The following is a 17,776-nucleotide window of genomic DNA, read 5'->3' as shown; positions in this document are numbered from 1 at the left end:
AGGTGGAGGAGGAGGAAGCGGAGGAGGAGGGCGAGGAGGAGGAGAAATCGAGGACGAAGAAGAAGAGGAAGAGGAGAAGTGGACTCTCCCAATTAGGAAGTTTTGGTCGAAATGGCCGACGCACGCGGCGGCGAGTGTCGTCGGCGAGTGTCGTCGGCGAGTTGTCGGCGAGTTTTCGTGAAGTCTGCCCGAGGGTTGCGTGAAGGTGTTGTGCGGGGTTTCTTTGGGTTGTATGGGAGTTGAGGTCGATTGAGTCGATCAAGAAACTTGTCCTTCTTCCTTTCCTTCCGCTATTGGGAGATTCTGAAACTGTTCTTCAGGGTTTCTCAAAAAAAAAAAAAAAAAAAAAAAAAAAAAAAAAAAAATAGATTTAGAAAAAAAAAATCGATTTCGAAAAAAAAAATCGATTTCGATTTGTTAAGGTCCGTTTTTTATTATCTATTTATTCATGCATTTATTTATTTATCTATTATCTGGCAGAACGGTAAACAGGTTCTGAATTAACTTGGCGGCAGCATGAGCATGTAGTTCTTCATCTCTTCCATTGCCCCTGTCCCTTTCCCTGCCCCTGTCCTTTTCCTTGCCTCTGTTCCTCCTCCTTCCCCTGTCTCTCCACCTTCCCCTGTCCCTCTTCCTGTCCCTCTTCCTCTCCCTTCCCCCTATCCCTGTCCCTTCCCTTGCCCCTTCCCTTGCCCCTTTCCCTGCCACTCCCTCTTCTCTCCTCCTACCCCTGTTCCTCCCCTTGCCCCTCTCCCTCCCCTTTTCCTTCCCTGCCTCTTCCCCTGCCCCTGCCCCTGTCTCTCCCCTTGCCCCTGCCCTTGTCTCACCCTCCTGCCCCTGTCCTTCCCCTTGCCCCTGTCCCTGCCACTCCCTCTTCTCTCCCCCTGCCCCTCGCCTTGCCCCTGTCCCTTTCCCTGTCCCTCCCCTGGCTCTTTCTCCGTCCCCCCTTCCCCCCTTCCCCCTTCCTCTTCCACCCCTACCCCTATTCCCCCATACCCATCCCCCTTCCCCTTCCCCATCCACCCCTACCCCTATTCCCCCATACCCATCCCCCTTCCCCTTCCCCCTACCCATCCACCTTCCCCACTCCCCTTCCCCCTTCCCCCTTCCCCCCTTCTTCCACCCCTTCCCCACTCCCCTTCCCCCTTCCCCCTTCCCCCCTTCTTCCACCCCTTCCCCAATTCCCCCTTCCCCCTCCCTCATTTCCCTTCCCCCTCCCTTTCCCTCTCCCCTTTCCCCCTTCCCCTTCCCCTCTTCCCCCCTTCCCCTTCCCCCCTCCCCTTCCCCCTTCCCCCCCCTTGCCCTTTCCTCTGCCCCTCCCCCTCTCCCCCTCCCCCTCTCCTTCCCTGTATCACTCCGTCGATCCTATCTAAAGCAAAGCTTTAAAATCAAATGGAAATTATATTTGCGGAGGCGTGACTGAGGCTTGGGGTGGCTCTGGCGGTGGCTGTGGCGGCTGTGGCGGTGGCTGTGGTGGCGGCTGTGGTGATTGTGGTGAATCCATGCGAATGTGGTGAATGAGTTGAGATGCAAATGAAAGTCCCCCGGACACAAAGAGAAAAACAATTGAAGTATCGGAGGCTAAACAACAGAGGGAGGGGGGAAAGGTGGAGGAGGAAGAGGAGGAGGAGGAAGAGGAGGAGGAGGAGGAGAATGGTGTGAAGAGGAGGAGGAGGAGGAAGAGGAAAGGGGTGGAGGAATAGGAAGGGGGTGGAGGAGGAGGAGAATGGTGTAAAGAGGAGGAGGAGGAGGAGGAAGAGAAAGGGGGTGGAGAAGGACGAGGGTGGTGTGGAGGAGGAAGAGGGGAAGGGTGGAAGGAGGAGAAGGGTGTGGAGGAAGAGGGTGGGAGAGGAGAAGGGTGCGGAGGAAGAGGGTGGAAGAAGGAAGGAGGAGGAGAAGGGTGTGAAGGAGGGGATTGGAAGAGGAAGGAGGAGGAAGAGAAGGGTGTGAAGGAAGAGTGTGGAAGGAGGAGGAGGAGAAGAAGGGTGTGGAGGAAGAGGGAGGAAGGAAGAAGGGAGAGGGTGTGGAGGAAGAGGGTGGGAGGAGGAAGGAGGAGGTGAAGGGTGTGAAGGAAGAGATTGGAAGAAGGTAGGAAGAGGAAGGAGGAGGAGGAGAAGGGTGTGAAGGAAGAGATTGGAAGAAGGAGGAGGAGGAGGAGCAGGAGAAGGAGAAGAGGGTAGGAAGAGGAAGGAGGAGGGGGAGAAGGGTGTGAAGGAAGAGGGTGGAGAAGGAGGAGGAGGAGGAGGAGGAGGAGAAAGGTGTGGAGGAAGAGGGGGGAAGGAGGTGGTAGGAAGAGGAGGAGGAGGAGAAGGGTGTAGAGGAGGAGGAAGAGGAGAAGGGTGTGGAGGAAGAAGGTGGGAGGGGGAAGGAGGAGGGGGAGGAGGAAGAGGAGGGCGTTAGCGAAAAAGTTAGCTGGGATGAGGAGAAAGAGAATATACAATAAATAAAAACAAATAAAATAAAACAACAGAAATAAATAAGGAAAGGGAAGGGGAAGGGAAGGGGAGGAAATGGAGGAGGAAGAGGATAGAAAGGAAAGGAAAGGAAAACAAAGGTAAGGATGCGTGGGGTCTGGGAAGGGAAGGAAGGAAGGGTAAGTGAAGGGAAGAGGAAGGATGTGGTATGTGGTAGGGAGAGGTATATGGTAGGAAGGGAAAAGGGAGGGGAGACGGGAGAGAGGGGAAAGATGGTAGAAGGGGAGAGGAGGAAGAGGATAAGGAAGAGTAAGGAATTTAAGAGGAAAAAGAGGAGGAGGAGGATGAAGAGGATGAGGAGGATGAAGAGGAGGAGGAGGATGAAGAGGAAGAGGAGGAGGATGAAGAGGAAGAGGAGGAGGAGGAGGAAGGAAGAACGAGGAGGAGGAGGATGGAGGGAGAGGGAGTGGAGGAATTGATAGGAGTTATTAGAAATTTGTTAGAGGAGATATGATGGTTGTTAGATGGGGCCTACTGGAGTGTTACTTGGTGTTAGGAAGTGTTAGATGGAGTTAGGACGATGACGTATGTGAGGTGTTAGATGGAGAAAGTGAATAGAGAGGGAGGAAGAAGAAATAGAAATAGATTGTGGAATAGACTTGGGATAGATGATGTAAGAATAAGGTCATTAAAGATGCCAGGAAGGGAAAAAGAGGAGAGGAGGAGGAGGAGAAGAGGAGGGGGAGGAGGAGGAGGAGGAAGGCCTGAGGAGGGTAGACTTGAGGTGTGATTAGGAGGAGAGGAGGGAAGAGGAGATGAGGAAGAAAGGTGAGAGAGGAGAGAGGGAGGAAGTGAGGGAGAGAGAAGTAAGTGAGGGGAAGGGGGAGAAGGAAGTGAAGAAGAGAGGAGGGAGGAAGAGGTGAGGGAGAGAAGAGGAAGTAGGAGGTGAGGGAGAGAGGGAGGAAAAGGAGGTGAGGGAGAGAGGGGGGAGTGAGTGAGAGAGGAGGAAGTGAGGTGGAGGGGAGGGAGAAGATGAAGGAGAAAGGAGGGAGAAGGTGATGGAGAGGAGGGAGGAAGAAGTGAGGGAGAAAGGAGGGAGGAGGAGGTGAGGGAGAGAGGAGGAAGAAGAAGATGAGGGAGAGGGGAGGGAGGAGAGGTGAGGGAGAGAAGAGGGAGAAGGAGGTGAGGGAGAGAGGAGTTGAGAGGAAGTGTTTGAGAAAGGAGGGAGAAGGCAGTGAGGAAGATAGGAGGGAAGAGGAGGAGGAGGAGGGAGAAGGAGGTGAGGGAGAAGATGATGGAGAAGAGAGAGAAGGTGAGGGAGAGAGGACGGAGAGGAGGGAGAGAAGAGGGAAAGAGGAGGTAAAAGAAAATGTCTGAGAAAGGAGGAGGAGGAGGAGGATGGAAGAGGAGGAGGAGGAGGATGGAAGAGGAGGAGGAGGAGGATGGAAGAGGAGGAGGAGGAGGAGGAGGAGGAGGATGGAAGAGGAGGAGGAGGATGGAAGAGGAGGAGGAGGAGGATGGAAGAGGAGGAGGAGGAGGGAAGAGGAGGAGGAGGAGGATGGAAGAGGAGGAGGAGGAGGATGGAAGAGGAGGAGGAGGAGGAGGAGGGGAACCTTGCCGCTCCACTAATGGTGGTGAAGGCGGTGTTGGTGTCGGAGGTGGAGTGATTAATAGTGGAGAGAGTAACTTCTCCCCTTCATCCGTGGTGGAGTAGGTGGTGGAGAGGTGGAATAGTGAGGGGGAAGAGGCGTTCGGGAAATAAATGATGGGAAATATGAGAGGGAGGAGGGAGAGGGGAAGGAGGGAGAGGGCGGAAGGGGAAGGGGGAGAGAATGGGAGAGGGGAAGGGGGAGGGGAGAGGAGAGAGGGTAAGGGGGAAAGGGAGGCGGGAGAGGGGAAGGAGGGAGAGGGAGGAAGGGTAAGGGGGAGAGAATGGGAGAGGGGAAAGGGGAAGGGGGAGGGGAGAGGAGAGAGGGGAAGAGGGGAGAGGGTAAGGGGGAAAGGGAGGAGGGAGAGGGAGGAAGGGGAAGGGGGAGAGAATGGGAGAGGGGAGAGGGGAAGGGGGAGGAGAGAGGGGAAGAGGGGAGAGGGTAAGGGGGAAAGGGAGGAGGGAGAGGGAGGAAGGGGAAGGGGGAGAGGGGAAGGGGGAGATGGGAAGGGGGAAAGGGACGAGGGAAAGGGGAAGAGGGGAGAGGAGGAGAGGGGAAGGTGGGAGAGAGGAAGGGGGAAAAGGAAAGGGGAGGGGAGAAGGGGAAGGGGGTAAGGAGGGTGTCATATTATTTCGTCATGAATAACCAGCGATTCTATCCATAATGAAAATACAGCTCCAGAAAGGCAAAATGGCAGAGATAGTAAATGAAGAACATAAGAATGAAGGAGAGTGCAAGAGACCATGAGGCCTACACTAGGCAGTTCTGTGTCCATACAAACTGAGCGATTAACCGTCTTCACTGAGTAGAAATTATCGTCCTATCACAAAGAATAAAGCGTCACTCTGGGCCGTAGGGGCGCCTCTAGAACCCCTCGAGTATTGAATGCATAAAATGTATAGAGAGGGAGTTGAGGGGAAGTGGGAAGAGAGTGTGGAAAGAAAATGGGATAGAAGAAAACGGGAAGTGTGGGGAAGCAGAGGGGAAGGGAGGAGAAAGGAAGGTAGGATTAGGGAGGGGAAGGGGTAAGGAGGTTAGGATTAGGGAGGGGAAGGGGAAAGGAGGGTAGGGCGAAAGAGGGGAGAGTAAGGGAGGGTAGGAGGAAAGAGGGGAAGGGTAAGTGAGGGTAGGAGGAAAGAGGGGAAGGGTAAGGGAGGGGAAGAGAAAAGAGGGGAAAGGTAAGAGAGGGTAGGAGGAAAGGGGGGAAAGGTAAGGGAGGGTAGGAGGAAAAGGGGGAAAGGTAAGGGAGGGTAGGAGGAAAGAGGGGAAAGGTAAGAGAGGGTAGGAGGAAAGGGGGAAAGGTAAGGGAGGGTAGGAGGAAAGAGGGGAAGGGTAAGGGAGGGTAAGAGGCAAGAGGGAAAGGTAAGAGGGTAGGAGAGACGGGAGGAGGGTAAAGGAGGGTAGAAGAAAAGAGGGGAGGGGTAAGGGAGGGTAGGAGGAAAGAGAGGAAGGGTAAGTGAGGGTTGGAAGAGGGGAAGGGTAAGGGAGGGTAGGAGTAAATGGGGAAAGGTAAGGGAGGGTAGTAGGAAAGAGTGGAAGGGTAAGGGAAGGTAAGAGGAAAGAGGGGAAGGGGAAGGGAGGGAAGAGGAAAGAAGGGAAAGGTAAGAGAGGGTAGGAGGAAAGAGGGGAAGGATAAGGGAGGAGAAGAGGAAAGAGGGGAAGGGTTAGAGAGGGTAGGAGGAAAGAGGGGAAATGTAAGGGAGGGTAGGAGGAAAGAGGGGGAGGGTAAGAGAAGGTAAGAGGAAAGAGGGGAAATGTAAGGGAGGGCAGAAGGAAAGAGGGGAAAGATAAGGAAGGGTAGGAGGAAAGAGGGGAATGGGAGAGTGACAGAATATAGGAAGAGGGGAAGGGGAGGGTAAGTGGAGATAGGAGGAAGAGGAGAGTAGAGAGAAGAGAGTGAGGGGAAGATTCTAGAAAAGCAAAACATACAGAAATCTAAGTTGGAGTGGGGGGTGGAGGATGGGAGGTGGAGGGGGAGGGGCGGGGAGAGAAGGGGGGCAACAGCGGGGGGGGAGGAAGGCAGTAAAATGGAGGAAGAGGGGGGAGGGGGGGAGAGAGGATAAAGATGATAGTTGGAGGAATAGAAAGGAGGATAATGAAGCCATGCAAAGCGGAGGGAGATAGAAGAGGGAATTAGAAAATAGGGGGAGAGGGGAGATGAGGGGAGAGGGGAGATGAGGGGAGAAAGAGAGGGAGAGAGAGAGAGAGAGCCATAAGCAATAATTTCCGCATATTGAGGTTATTGGCGAGGGGAGAAGTAGGTGGAGGGGGAGGAGGTGGAGGCGGGAGGAGGGGAAGGAAGATTAGGATGTAGAGGGGGAGAATGTGGTGGAGGAGGGTAGGAGGAGGATGTGGAGGCGGGAAGGAGGGGAGGAAGGAAGATGAGGATGTGGACGGGGAGGAGGAGGAGGAGGAGGAGGTGGAGGTGGAAGGAGAGGAAGGAAGATTAGGATGTGGAGGGGGAGAATATGAAGGAGGAGGGTGGGAGGAGAATGTGGAGGCGAGGAGCATGGGAAGGAAGATGAGGATGTGGAGGGGGAGGATGCGGAGGCGGGGAGGAGGGGAGGAAGGAAGATGAGGATATGGACGAGGAGGAGGAGGAGGAGGGGGGATGTGGAGGCGGGGAGGAGGGGAAGGAAGATGAGGATGTGGAGGGGGAGAATGTGGAGGAGGAGGGTAGGGGGAGACTGTGGAGGAGGAGGGTAGGAGGAGAATGTGGAGGCGGGGAGGAGGGGAAGGAAGATGAGGATATGGAGGGGGAGAATGTGGAGGAGAATGAGGATGTGGAGGAGGGGAAGGAAGATGAGGATATGGAGGGGGAGAATGTGGAGGAAGAGGAGGATGTGGAGGGGGAGGAAGGGAGAAGGAGGATGTGGATTGGGAGGAAGGGAAGTGGAGGAAGAGATGTAGTACATGTACGAGGACGAGGAGAAAGAGAGGAGGAGGAAGAGAGGCAAGAATGGGGTATAAGAAGACGAGAAGGAATATAAGGAAAAGACAAGAAGTAGGAACATAAAGAAATATAAGAGGAGGAGGAGGAGGAGGAGAGGAAGAGGAGGACGAAAGACGAAAAATGATGAATGTATAGAAAGTAGACAATAAGAACTAAGAGGAAGGGAGGAGGAGGAGAAGGAGGAAGAAGAGGAGGAGGAGGAGAGGAAGAGGAGGACGAAAGACGAAAAATGATGAATGTATAGAAAGTGGACAATAAGAACTAAGAGGAAGGGAGGAGGAGGAGCAGGAGGAGGAGGACGAGGAGAAGGAGGAAGAGGAAGAGGAGGACGAAAAACGAAAGAGGATGAATGTATAGAAAGTGGACAATAAGAACTAAGAGGAAGGGAGGAAGAGGAGCAGAAGAAGGAAGAGGAGGAGGAGGAGAGGAAGAGGACGAAAAATGAAAACGGATGAGGAAGGATAACTAAGAGGAAGGAAGGAGGAGAAGGAGGAAGAGGAGGAGGAGGAGGAAGAGGAGTAGAAAGAGGAGGAGGAGGACGAGGAGGAGAGGAAGAGGAGGACGAAAAACCAAAGAGGATGAATGTATAGAAAGTGGACAATAAGAATTAAGAGGAAGGGAGGAGGAGGAGGAGGAGATATGGTGACAGGAAGAGATGTGCGAAGAGGAAGGGAGGAAAGAGAGAAGAAGGAAAGAGGCGAGTAAGAGGAAGAGACGAAAAATGAAAACGGATGGGAAGGAAACTAAGAGGAAGGAATGGAGGAGAAGTAAGAGGTAGAAAGAGGAGGAGGAGGACGAGGAGGGAGGAAGAGGAAGAGAGGGAAATGAAGGGGGGAATTTATTTATTTTATTTATTTATTTTATTCATTATTATTTATATTATTATATTTTTATTTACTTATTTATCTATTTTACTTATTTGTTTATTTTATTCATTATTATTTGCATTATTATATTTTTATTTATTTATTCATTCATCTATTTTATTTGTTTATTTTATTCATTATTATTTGTATTATTATATTTTGATTGATTGATTTATTTTATTTTATTTATTTGTTTATTTCATTCATCATTATCTATATCATTATATCTTTATTTGTTCATTCATTTATTTTATTTATTTGTTCATTTTATTCATTATTATTTATATTATTATATTTTTATTTATTTATTTATTCATCATTAATATTATTTTTTTTCGCATCCGACCTAGTTATGGACCAAAAGGTCTCCTGTCGGCATGCTCCGCCTTTGTAATCCTTTGAATTGTTGGAGTAGCGTAGGGGGGAGATTAGGGATAGTTCCCTTTGCTTAGAGAAGGGGGGTCCCGTCAGCTGATTAAAAGCAACATATTACGAAGAATATATTGTTTAACGTCACAAACTCCCCCCTATCGGGAGGCTAGTACGGTGCCCCTTACAGAAGACTTTGTAGCGTGGAATTCAACGAACCATGCCATTGGTTCAACTTCGCCGGTGGCAGGGTTCGATCCGCCATCCCCTCGACGAAGCCCCAACGAAGATGAGAAAGAATAAAGAAAATTTGAATGAAAGAGGAAGAGGAAGAGAAGAGGAAAGAGGAAGGGAGAAAAATAGGAAGAGAGAATTAGAGAGAAAGAGAGGAATTGTGTAAGTGAAGAAGAAGAGAAGAGATCAGGAGGAGGACATGGAAGGAGAAGGAAAGAGAGAAAAGAGAGGAAAGAAGAGCAGGAGAGGGAATAAACGAGTATGGGAAAGAAGAGTATGACGCTAACGATGGAGGGAGGAGAAGAGAGAGAGAGATAAATTATTGATACTGAGAGAGAAAACGACGAAGAAAGGAGAAAATCGAGAAGTGAAGAAGAACGTACGAACAGAGAACGAACGAGGATGGTTAGGGTGTTCGTAAATTAGGGTTGTTAGAGAGTAAAGAGAGGCGAAGGATAGTGTTCCTAAATTGTGAAGAGTCGAATGTGGATTGTGAGAGCGAATTAGCGTGAATTGTGAGTGTATTGTGTTGTATTTAGCGAGTGTATTGTGAGAGTGGTTAGTGTGTAATGATTGAGGGTATTGTGATATAGTGAGGGTGGTTAGTGTGTAATGATTGCTTGAGGGTATAGTGATATAGTGAGAGTGAAGTATGAGTATATTATGAGAGTGGAGGATAAGATTGAAGTTGATCGACAATATGAAAGTGGAAGGAAGGCGAATATGAAGAGGAGGAAAAGGATGAGGAAGAAGAAGAAGAAGAGGAGGAGGAGGAGGAGGAGGAGGAGGAGGATAAGGACGAGGAAAAGAGGAGGAGGAGGAGGAGGAAAAGGAGGAAGAAGAGGACGAATGAATATTAAAGAGTTTATTAAATTTTGAAGGGCGAATTTGAGATTAGCGTTAGGAACAAATAATAAAGAGAAAGATGGAAGACAACATCAGGGTCAGACCTGACGCTACGTTGACGTGGCGATATTGATGTACTCGTAGTTTCTTTAATGGTTGTATAATTTGTTATTTTATTTACTTGTTTCTGTTTGCTTTTTATTTGTTTGTTTCTTATCTAGATTCTATTTGTCCTTAATCTCCTGGGCTAAATGAGACCTTTTAGCTTTAATCAGAATAAGATTACTAAATGTTGTCATTGAAGTCAGGGAGAAGAATAAGTCTGTATATATATATATATTATATATATATATATAAATATATACATTAATGTATATATATATATATATATAAATTATATATATACATATATGTATAATATATACATACATAAAAAGAGAAAAGAGAGAGAGAGAGATAGAGAGAGAGAAGGGGGAAGGGAGAGGGAGAGAGGTAGCAAGAGAGAGAGCGTGGAGAGAAAAAGTAGAGAGAGGTAGATAGAGAGAGGCGGGGAAGGGAGAGAGAGAGAGAGAGAGAGAAGAAGGAGAGAAAGAGAAAGATAGAGAGAAAGAGAGGGGAAAGGAAGATGGGGAGAGAGAGAGAAATCGAGAAAGAGAAAGCGAGAGAGATAGAGAGAGGAGGGAAGGGAGAAGGAGAGAGAGAAATAGCAAGAGAGAGAGAGAGAGAATTAAGAAGAGAAACAGGGAGGAGCGTGAGAAGGCAGATAAAGAGAGAAGACGAGGAGAACAGAATAAGATAATATTAGAAATGAAGAGACAGGAGCCGTGGTAAATGAAGAGGGGAAGAGAGAAGAGAAGAGGAGAGAAGAGAAGAGAGAGGAAGAAGAACTGGAGGAACAGAACGAGGAGGAGAAAATGTCGGAGAGGTGAAGAATAAAGAAGAGAAAATGAGGATTAAAGGTAAGAAATTGGTAAAATAGGAAGGAGGGAAAGGAGAAGTAAGGAAGAAGGAGGAGGAGAAGGAGGAGGAGGAGAGAAGGAGGAATATGAGAAGGGTGTGTTAGGAAGAGAGAATGGAAGGAGAAAGAGAGAAACGAAGAGGAAGAAGAGAAAACAGGAGAAAAGAGAGAGGGTTCAAAGAGTACAAGAGTACGGAAAGAGAGAAAAATCTAGGTGGAGAAGAGGAGGAAGAGGAGGAGGAGGAGGAAGAGAAGGAGGAGGAGGAAGGAAGGAAGGAAGGAAGAGAAGAGGAAGGAGAATAGGAAGAAGACTCAAGGAAAACTCGCCAGGATCGATGAAGCAGAGAGCAAGAAGAGAAGAAAGAGGAATGTAGAGAGAAACAGAGGAAGAGAGGAAGGCAGGGGAAGAGGTGAAGACGGCCGAAGAGAAAGAAGAGGAGGAGGAAGAGGGGGAAGAGAGCGATGGAGACGAGGACAAAGATGTAAACGAGCGACGAAGACGAAGAGGACAATGGTAACAATGAGGACAATGGCGACAATGATGGGAAGGAGTCAGATGGAAGAGGAGGAGGAGGAGGAGGAGGAGGAAATGGTGTACGATTGTAAGAGAGGAAAGTGAGAGAGAGAGAGAGGAGGAGGTAGGAGGGAAGAAGGAAGAGAAGGATCGACAAGGACAGGGAGAAATATATATATATATATATATATATATATATATATGTATATATATATATGTATATATATAGCTAATATTACTGACAATTCTATTATGTTTTTGTTGTTTTATGATTGCCATGTATATCACTATGACGTCAGTCGGTACCACAGTAGCGGTCAGCCCTTGGGCGTCAAAAAACATTTCCCCCCAATTTGAATAAAATCGTCTGACGGCAGCCAGAATAAGCCATCCCTTCGTTAACAAGAGAGTACCAGTGATTGAAATAGTATGGTGGGGATAGTAATAGTACGGAAAGGGTGAAAGGAAGACTATTCGAGGTTGATCGCTAGTACAGTTGTTTTTGTTACCACAATTGGTACGATGACGACTACGAAGGCGTCATAAGGCGCGAATAGATACACGAGGATGCGGCTTGATTATATATATATATATATATATATATATATATATATATATATATATATATATATATATATATATTGTGGTTACACATGAGTTACCCCCGTATTCTGTGAACTAATTTAATCACATTTTCTCTGTTTATCATTACTCAGAGTAAATGAGAAGGAGTAATACAGCATTGACATTATGCTTTATAATGGGAGTAGTGTTATGCATCGTACATATGGCAGCCGATGCTGCACGCAAGAATTTGACTCGTATTGAAGTGGTTGCTGGTGGTAGAGGTGCTGGTGGTGGTGGTGGGAGGGGTGATGGTGGTAGGAATGGTAGTGGTTGTGGTGGTGTTGATTGTGGTAGGGTTTGTGGTGGTGAAAGTATTGGTAAGGATGTTGGTGATAGTGGTGAAGGTGGTGGTGGTGGTGGTGGAAGGGGTGATGTAGGTAGGGGGTATTAATGATGGCAGGATGGGTGTTGGTGGTGTAGAGGGTGGTGGTGGTGGTGGAAAAGGTGGTGATAGTTATAGTGAAGGTGCTGTTGGTAGTGTAGGTTGTGATCGTGGCGGTGATGGTGATGGTGGTGGTAGAAGTAGTCTTGGTGTTGGTGTTGGAGGTAGTGGTGACGGTGTTGGTGGTGGTGGTGGTGGTGGTGGTGGTGGAGGAGGACATGAAGGAGGAAACGAGTGGCGTTCCTTGGCAGAGAAGCGAAATGATCCCGTAAATGAAGAAGCAAATGACGAAGAAGAGGAGGGGGAGGAGGAAGAGGAGGAGGAGGGGGAGGAGGAGGAGGAAGAAGAAGAGGAGGAGGAAGAAGAAGAGGAGGAGGAGAATAAAAATACTTGTAATAATACTAGGAGGAAGAAGAGGAAGAGGAGAATAAAAATACTTCGTAGTAATACTAGCAGGAGGAAGAGGAAGAGTAAGAGGAGAATGAGGAAGAACATGGAGAGGTATAGGAAGGGAGGAAGTGGGAGAAGGATGAAGGAAAGTTAGATTAGGAGGAGAAAGACGAGGAATAAGATATTTTTAGTTGGGATTATTAAGGAAGAGGAAGATTAATTACAAATTTGGATATGATACTGAAACTTTTAGAGATGATATGTCATACTAAGAAGGACACTTGTGGGAAGAAGATAAGAAGAGGAGGAGGAGGAAGAGGAGGAGGAGGAGGGAAACGAAGAGTGTTAGACAATAGGAAAATAAGTCTCTTTTCTCCCTTCCTCCTTCCCTTCCTTCCTTCCTTCTTTCCTCCCTCCCTGCCTCCTTCCCTTCCTCCTCCTTCTCTTCCTTCCTTCCTCCCTCCCTCCCTCTCTTTCTTCCCTCCTCTTTCTCTCTTCCTCCCTCTCTCATTCCCTGTCATCCCTCCTCCCTTCCTTTCCTCCCTCCCTCCTTCATTCCCTCGCTCCCTCCATTCCTCCCCCCTCCCTCCCTCTCTCCCTTCCTCTCTCCCTTTCCTCCCTTCCCCTCCCTCCCTCCCTCCCTCCCTCTCTCCCTTCCTCCCATCTTTCCTACCCCCACTCTCCCTTCCTCCCTCCCTCCCTCCACCTCCCTCCCACTCCTCCCTCCCACTCCTCCCTCCCTCCCTCCCACTCCTCCCTCCCACTCCTCCCTCCCTTCCCCCCACTCAGGCCTTGAATGGTAACCGCAAATGATTTCCTTTCAAACACAGAAACTGGAGCTACTGTATGTGTGTGCGTGTGTAATACTCACAACAAAGATGATTTGTAACACAGAGAAGGGGCCTTCCCCCACCACCCCCCTCTCTCCCCCACCCCACCTCTCTCCCCCACATCACCTCCTCACATCACATCACATCACCTCACATCACCTGACCTCCATTAATCTCACCTGACCTAACCTCACTTCACCTGACCTGACCTTTACTTCATCTCACTACTTCTCCCCCATTTTCACCATATCTCCCCTTCTCTATACTCTGCTTCCCCTCCCCCTCTTCTCCCCTTCCCATCCCCCTCCCCTTTTCTCCCCTCTCCTCCCCTCTTCTTCCCTTCTCTCCCCTCCCCTCCATGTTTCCCGTCTCAATTCTGTCTTTGCTTTGTTCTCTTACCTCCCCTCCTTTCCCCTCATATCCCCTCCCATACCCTCTCTCCCCTCTCTCCCTTCTTCCCCCTCTTTCCCTTCCCCTCCTCTCCCTCCCATCCACTCCTCTCCCCTCCCATCCCCTCCTCTCCCCTCACATCCCCCTCTCTCCCCTCTTTCCCCTCTATCCCCTCTATCCCCTCTCTCCCCTCTTGCCCCTCTTTCCGTTCCCCTCCTCTCCCTCCCATCCACTCTTCTCCCCTCCCATCCTCTCCTCTCACCTCCCATCCCCTCCTTCCCCTCTCCCCTCCCATCCCCTCTCTTCCCTCCCATCCTCCTCCTCTCCCCTCACACCCCCTTCTCTCCCCTCTTTCCCCTCTTTCCCTGTTCTTCCCCACACCTTTCCCCTTCCATTCACCTTCCTTCCGCCCTGCTTTTTCCCCTCATCTCTCCTTCCCTGCCCTATCTTCCCCTTCTCTCTCTTCCTCTCCCTTCGCTTCCCCTCGCCTCTCACTTCCCTCTCCCCTCTATTCCTCTCCTCTCTATTCCTTTTCCCCTCTTCCGACTTGCTTCAGCCGGGGGGTCCCTGTCCGACCGAGACCCCTAGAGGTGTTAGTTCACTAGAATCGGTACAGAGAAGAATGACCAAAATAGCACAATTTTTTTTATAAATTTCAATATACGAAGAGTTCGGGGGGGGGGGGCGATCTAATAGAGGTATTCCAGTGGGTCAAGGGATCTAACAATGGTGATGCAGGCAAGGTCATCATATTAAGACAACAGGGCAGGAATCGCAGTAACGGGTTTAGGTTGGACAGGTTTAGGATTAAGAAGGACATAGGCAAGAACTGGTTTAGCGATAGAGTAGTTAACGAATGGAATAGACTTATTAACTAGGCAGTTAACTCCGAAACAATTGGTCGGTTTAAGAGAAGATGAGATGACTATGGATAGGGAGGACAGGTGGTGAGGGACATGGAACTACCTAGTGTAGGCCTTATAGTCTCTTGCGTCTCCTCCATTCTTATGATCTTATGTTGCGGAGAGTCACCCTAATCAGCTGATTGTAATAAAATATCTAAAGTCCTCCAGTGAATTGAGGGAGTTGATTATTCTATGAAGTGAATATACATGTTGGATATGATCATGATCAAAATTAATCAATCTGATCTTAACCTAACTTAAGCCATTTGACTAGTTTAGAAAATTTTACCACTCTAAATAACCTAATCTCTTCAATCTAACCAGTTTAACCTAACCCAGCCAACTTGACATCACCTGACCTGATTTGACATAACCTGACCTGATTTAATGTAACCTGACCTGGTTTAACCTAACCTGACCTGATTTGACTTAACCTGACCTAGTTTGACCTAACGACCTAATTTGACCTGACTGAACATGACCTGTGTTCAGCCCCGAACGTATACCAGACACTGAATGCACAGGTACTGAGGTTATGAATAAAATGAATATATGAATGAATAGATGGACGAATGAATGAATGAGTGAATGAAAAAAATCGAGGTCAAATGTACTTGAGAGAGCTGGGATTTCAAAGTTCGATTTTTTTTTTTTTTTTTAAGTATGTAGCTGGAATAATATTATTTACTTGATTTTCATTTATTATTATTTATCTGTCAATATATTGTTATTTACTATTTACCTGTTTGTTTATCATTTAACTATACCTATGCATATATTTATTTTACTAATTATTATTTATATTATTATTTTTTTTTACCTATTTATTTTATTTATCTATTCATTTATCATTATTATATATTTTTCGCATCCGACCGAGTTATGGACTAAAAGGTCTCCTGTCTGCATGCTCTGCCTTTGTAATCCTTTGTAATTCTTTACTCTGACATTATGAATATACAAATTCTTACCGTAAAGAGAGAGGAAATGTATGGAAGGAAATGTAATTTATTTTAAGTAAAAAAAGAGAGAGTGGAAGAGAGAGAGAGAGAGAGAGAGAGAGAGAGAGAGAGAGAGAGAGAGAGAGAGAGGAAAGAGAGAGAGAGAGAGGAAAGAGAGATTTCTGAATTTAGGATATTTTTTTTTTTTTACGATTCTTAATATTTTTGCTAATTCTCCCCTCCCCTCCCCCAACTCCCAAACACAGAACCTCCCTCTTCCATCCCCTTTCCATCTCCAACTATTCTCCAAAACTCCCACTCTCTCCCTCACACTTTTCCTTAATCCCCTTTTCTTTCTTCCTTTCCCCTCTTTCCCTTTAATTTCCCCTTTTTCTTCCCTCTTTTCACCTTCCTCTTTATCCTTTCCTTCCCCTTGACCTTCAGTTCTCTCTTTTACCTTACCTATCACATTCCCCTTTCCTTTCATTTACCCATCACCTTCAGCCTCTCCCTTCCCTTTCCTTCCCTTTCCTTTCCTTCCCTTTCTTTCCTTCCCTTCCCTTTCCTTCCCTTTCCTTCCCCTTCCCTTTCCTTTCCTTCCCTTTGCTTCCCTTGCCTTCCCTTTCCTTTTCTTCCCTTCCCTTCCCTTTCCTTTCCCTTTCCTTTCCTTGATGTGGTGTACTTGCATGCTAGGGGTATTGTACGATTGTCATGCATTATACTTATGAGTATATTGGGAAATACATGGTTTTCCTCCCTTTGTATTTAAATACAATACAATTTATTTATAATAATTTATTAAAATAATTGTGTTGATTGTATTTACATGTGCCCGTTGTGCATTGTACTTGTGAGTATATTGAGAAATACATGTATATAAATACTATGACATTGATTTATGTTGATGATACGCTTTAACGTCTCAAACTCTCCCTATCAGAAGGCTAGGATGGTGCCCCTCACAGAGGACTTTGTAGCGTGTAATTTAATTAACCTTGCCCTTGGTTCAACTTCGCCGGTGGCAGGATTCGAACCGCTGTCCCCTCGACCTTCGCCGCATACAGAAAGGAACCACTTTCTAGTTTGCCTTCTAAGTGTACCCACGTTACTTTGTAGTATTTCAATTGATCAAATTAATACACTATTTTCCTTTGTAATATACTTTTATTAGCCACCCGCATATACCTTTCCCTTTCTCATCACATTCCAATTTACCTTAAGCTTCCCCTTTTACCTTCCCTTTTCACCTTCCCCATCCCCTTCAGCTTCTCCTTCCCCATCCCCTTCAGCTTACCTCTTCACCTTCCCCCTTCACCTTCACCTTCACCTTCCCTCTTCACCTTCCCCTTCACCTTCAGCTTCTCCTTCACCTTCCCCCATCACCTTCCCCTTCACCTTTCCCCTTCACCTTCCCTCTTCACCTTCCCTCTTCACCTTCCCTCTTCACCTTCCCTCTTCACCTTCCCCATCACATCCCCCTTCTCCTTTCCCTTTATCCCTTACCTTTCCCCTCTTCACCTTCCCCATCACCTTCAGCTTCTCCTTCAACCTTCACCTTCCTTCTTCACCTTGCCCTTCTCTCTTCACGTTCCCCATCACCTTCCCCTTCACCTTCCCCTTTCACCTTCCCCTTTCACCTTCCCCATCACCTTCCCTATCCCCTTCCCAATCCCCTTTAGCTTCTTCTTCACCTTCCCCCCTTCACCTTCCCTCTTCACCTTCCCCATCACATTCCCTTTCTCCTTTACCTTTCTCCTTCCCCCTTACCTTTCCCCTCTTCTTGTAGATGTTAACCTCTGTATTCCTTCTTTTTCCTTCAACCATACTGACCTCTTGCCTCTTCCTGGAGGACCCAAAGGTCTCTTGAAGACTTTGAAGACTCTTGTTGGTTCTCGAAATTTGCTCACTCCATCGTCTCACCTGCCGAGAAGAAAGACTGATTAATAATTTAGATCACAAAAGCATAGAAGGGGCTTCAATGTATATACAAGTATATATATATATATATATATATATATATATATATATATATATAATATGCGTGTGTGCATGTATATATATATATATGTGTGTGTGTGTGTGTGTGTGTGTGTGTGTGTGTGTGTGTGTGTGTGTGATAGAGAAATAGAGTCAAGATGGAACTTGTAAAAATGTCATACACATAGAAACAATGACAGACAATTATTTTTTTATTTGGTGATTTCTCTATCCACATTTAATCCATCCTCAGTTAGCCCATCTAATTTCTCCACCCCTCCTCCCCGCTATGTTTTCTCCACTGTCTCTAGGTTGTCTTTAGCAGTCTTTGGGAGAAGGCTTTTGTTTAGTATTGGGTTTTGAATGACTAATTCATTGACCCTTATATGAAATATATATATATATATATATATATATAAATATATATATATATATATATATATATATTGTCAATTGACATTTGGAAATAAACTCATCTGCTGGGATTCGAACCCTCACCTGAGCGGCTTGCTTCTTACAATATGAAGACCG

The sequence above is a fragment of the Oratosquilla oratoria genome, chromosome 40 (assembly GCF_046742065.1).
Source record: "Oratosquilla oratoria isolate Oo_2021 chromosome 40, ASM4674206v1, whole genome shotgun sequence".
In the NCBI taxonomy this organism is placed as follows: Eukaryota; Metazoa; Arthropoda; class Malacostraca; order Stomatopoda; family Squillidae; genus Oratosquilla; species Oratosquilla oratoria.
Note: the sequence above shows the minus strand (reverse complement) of the source record.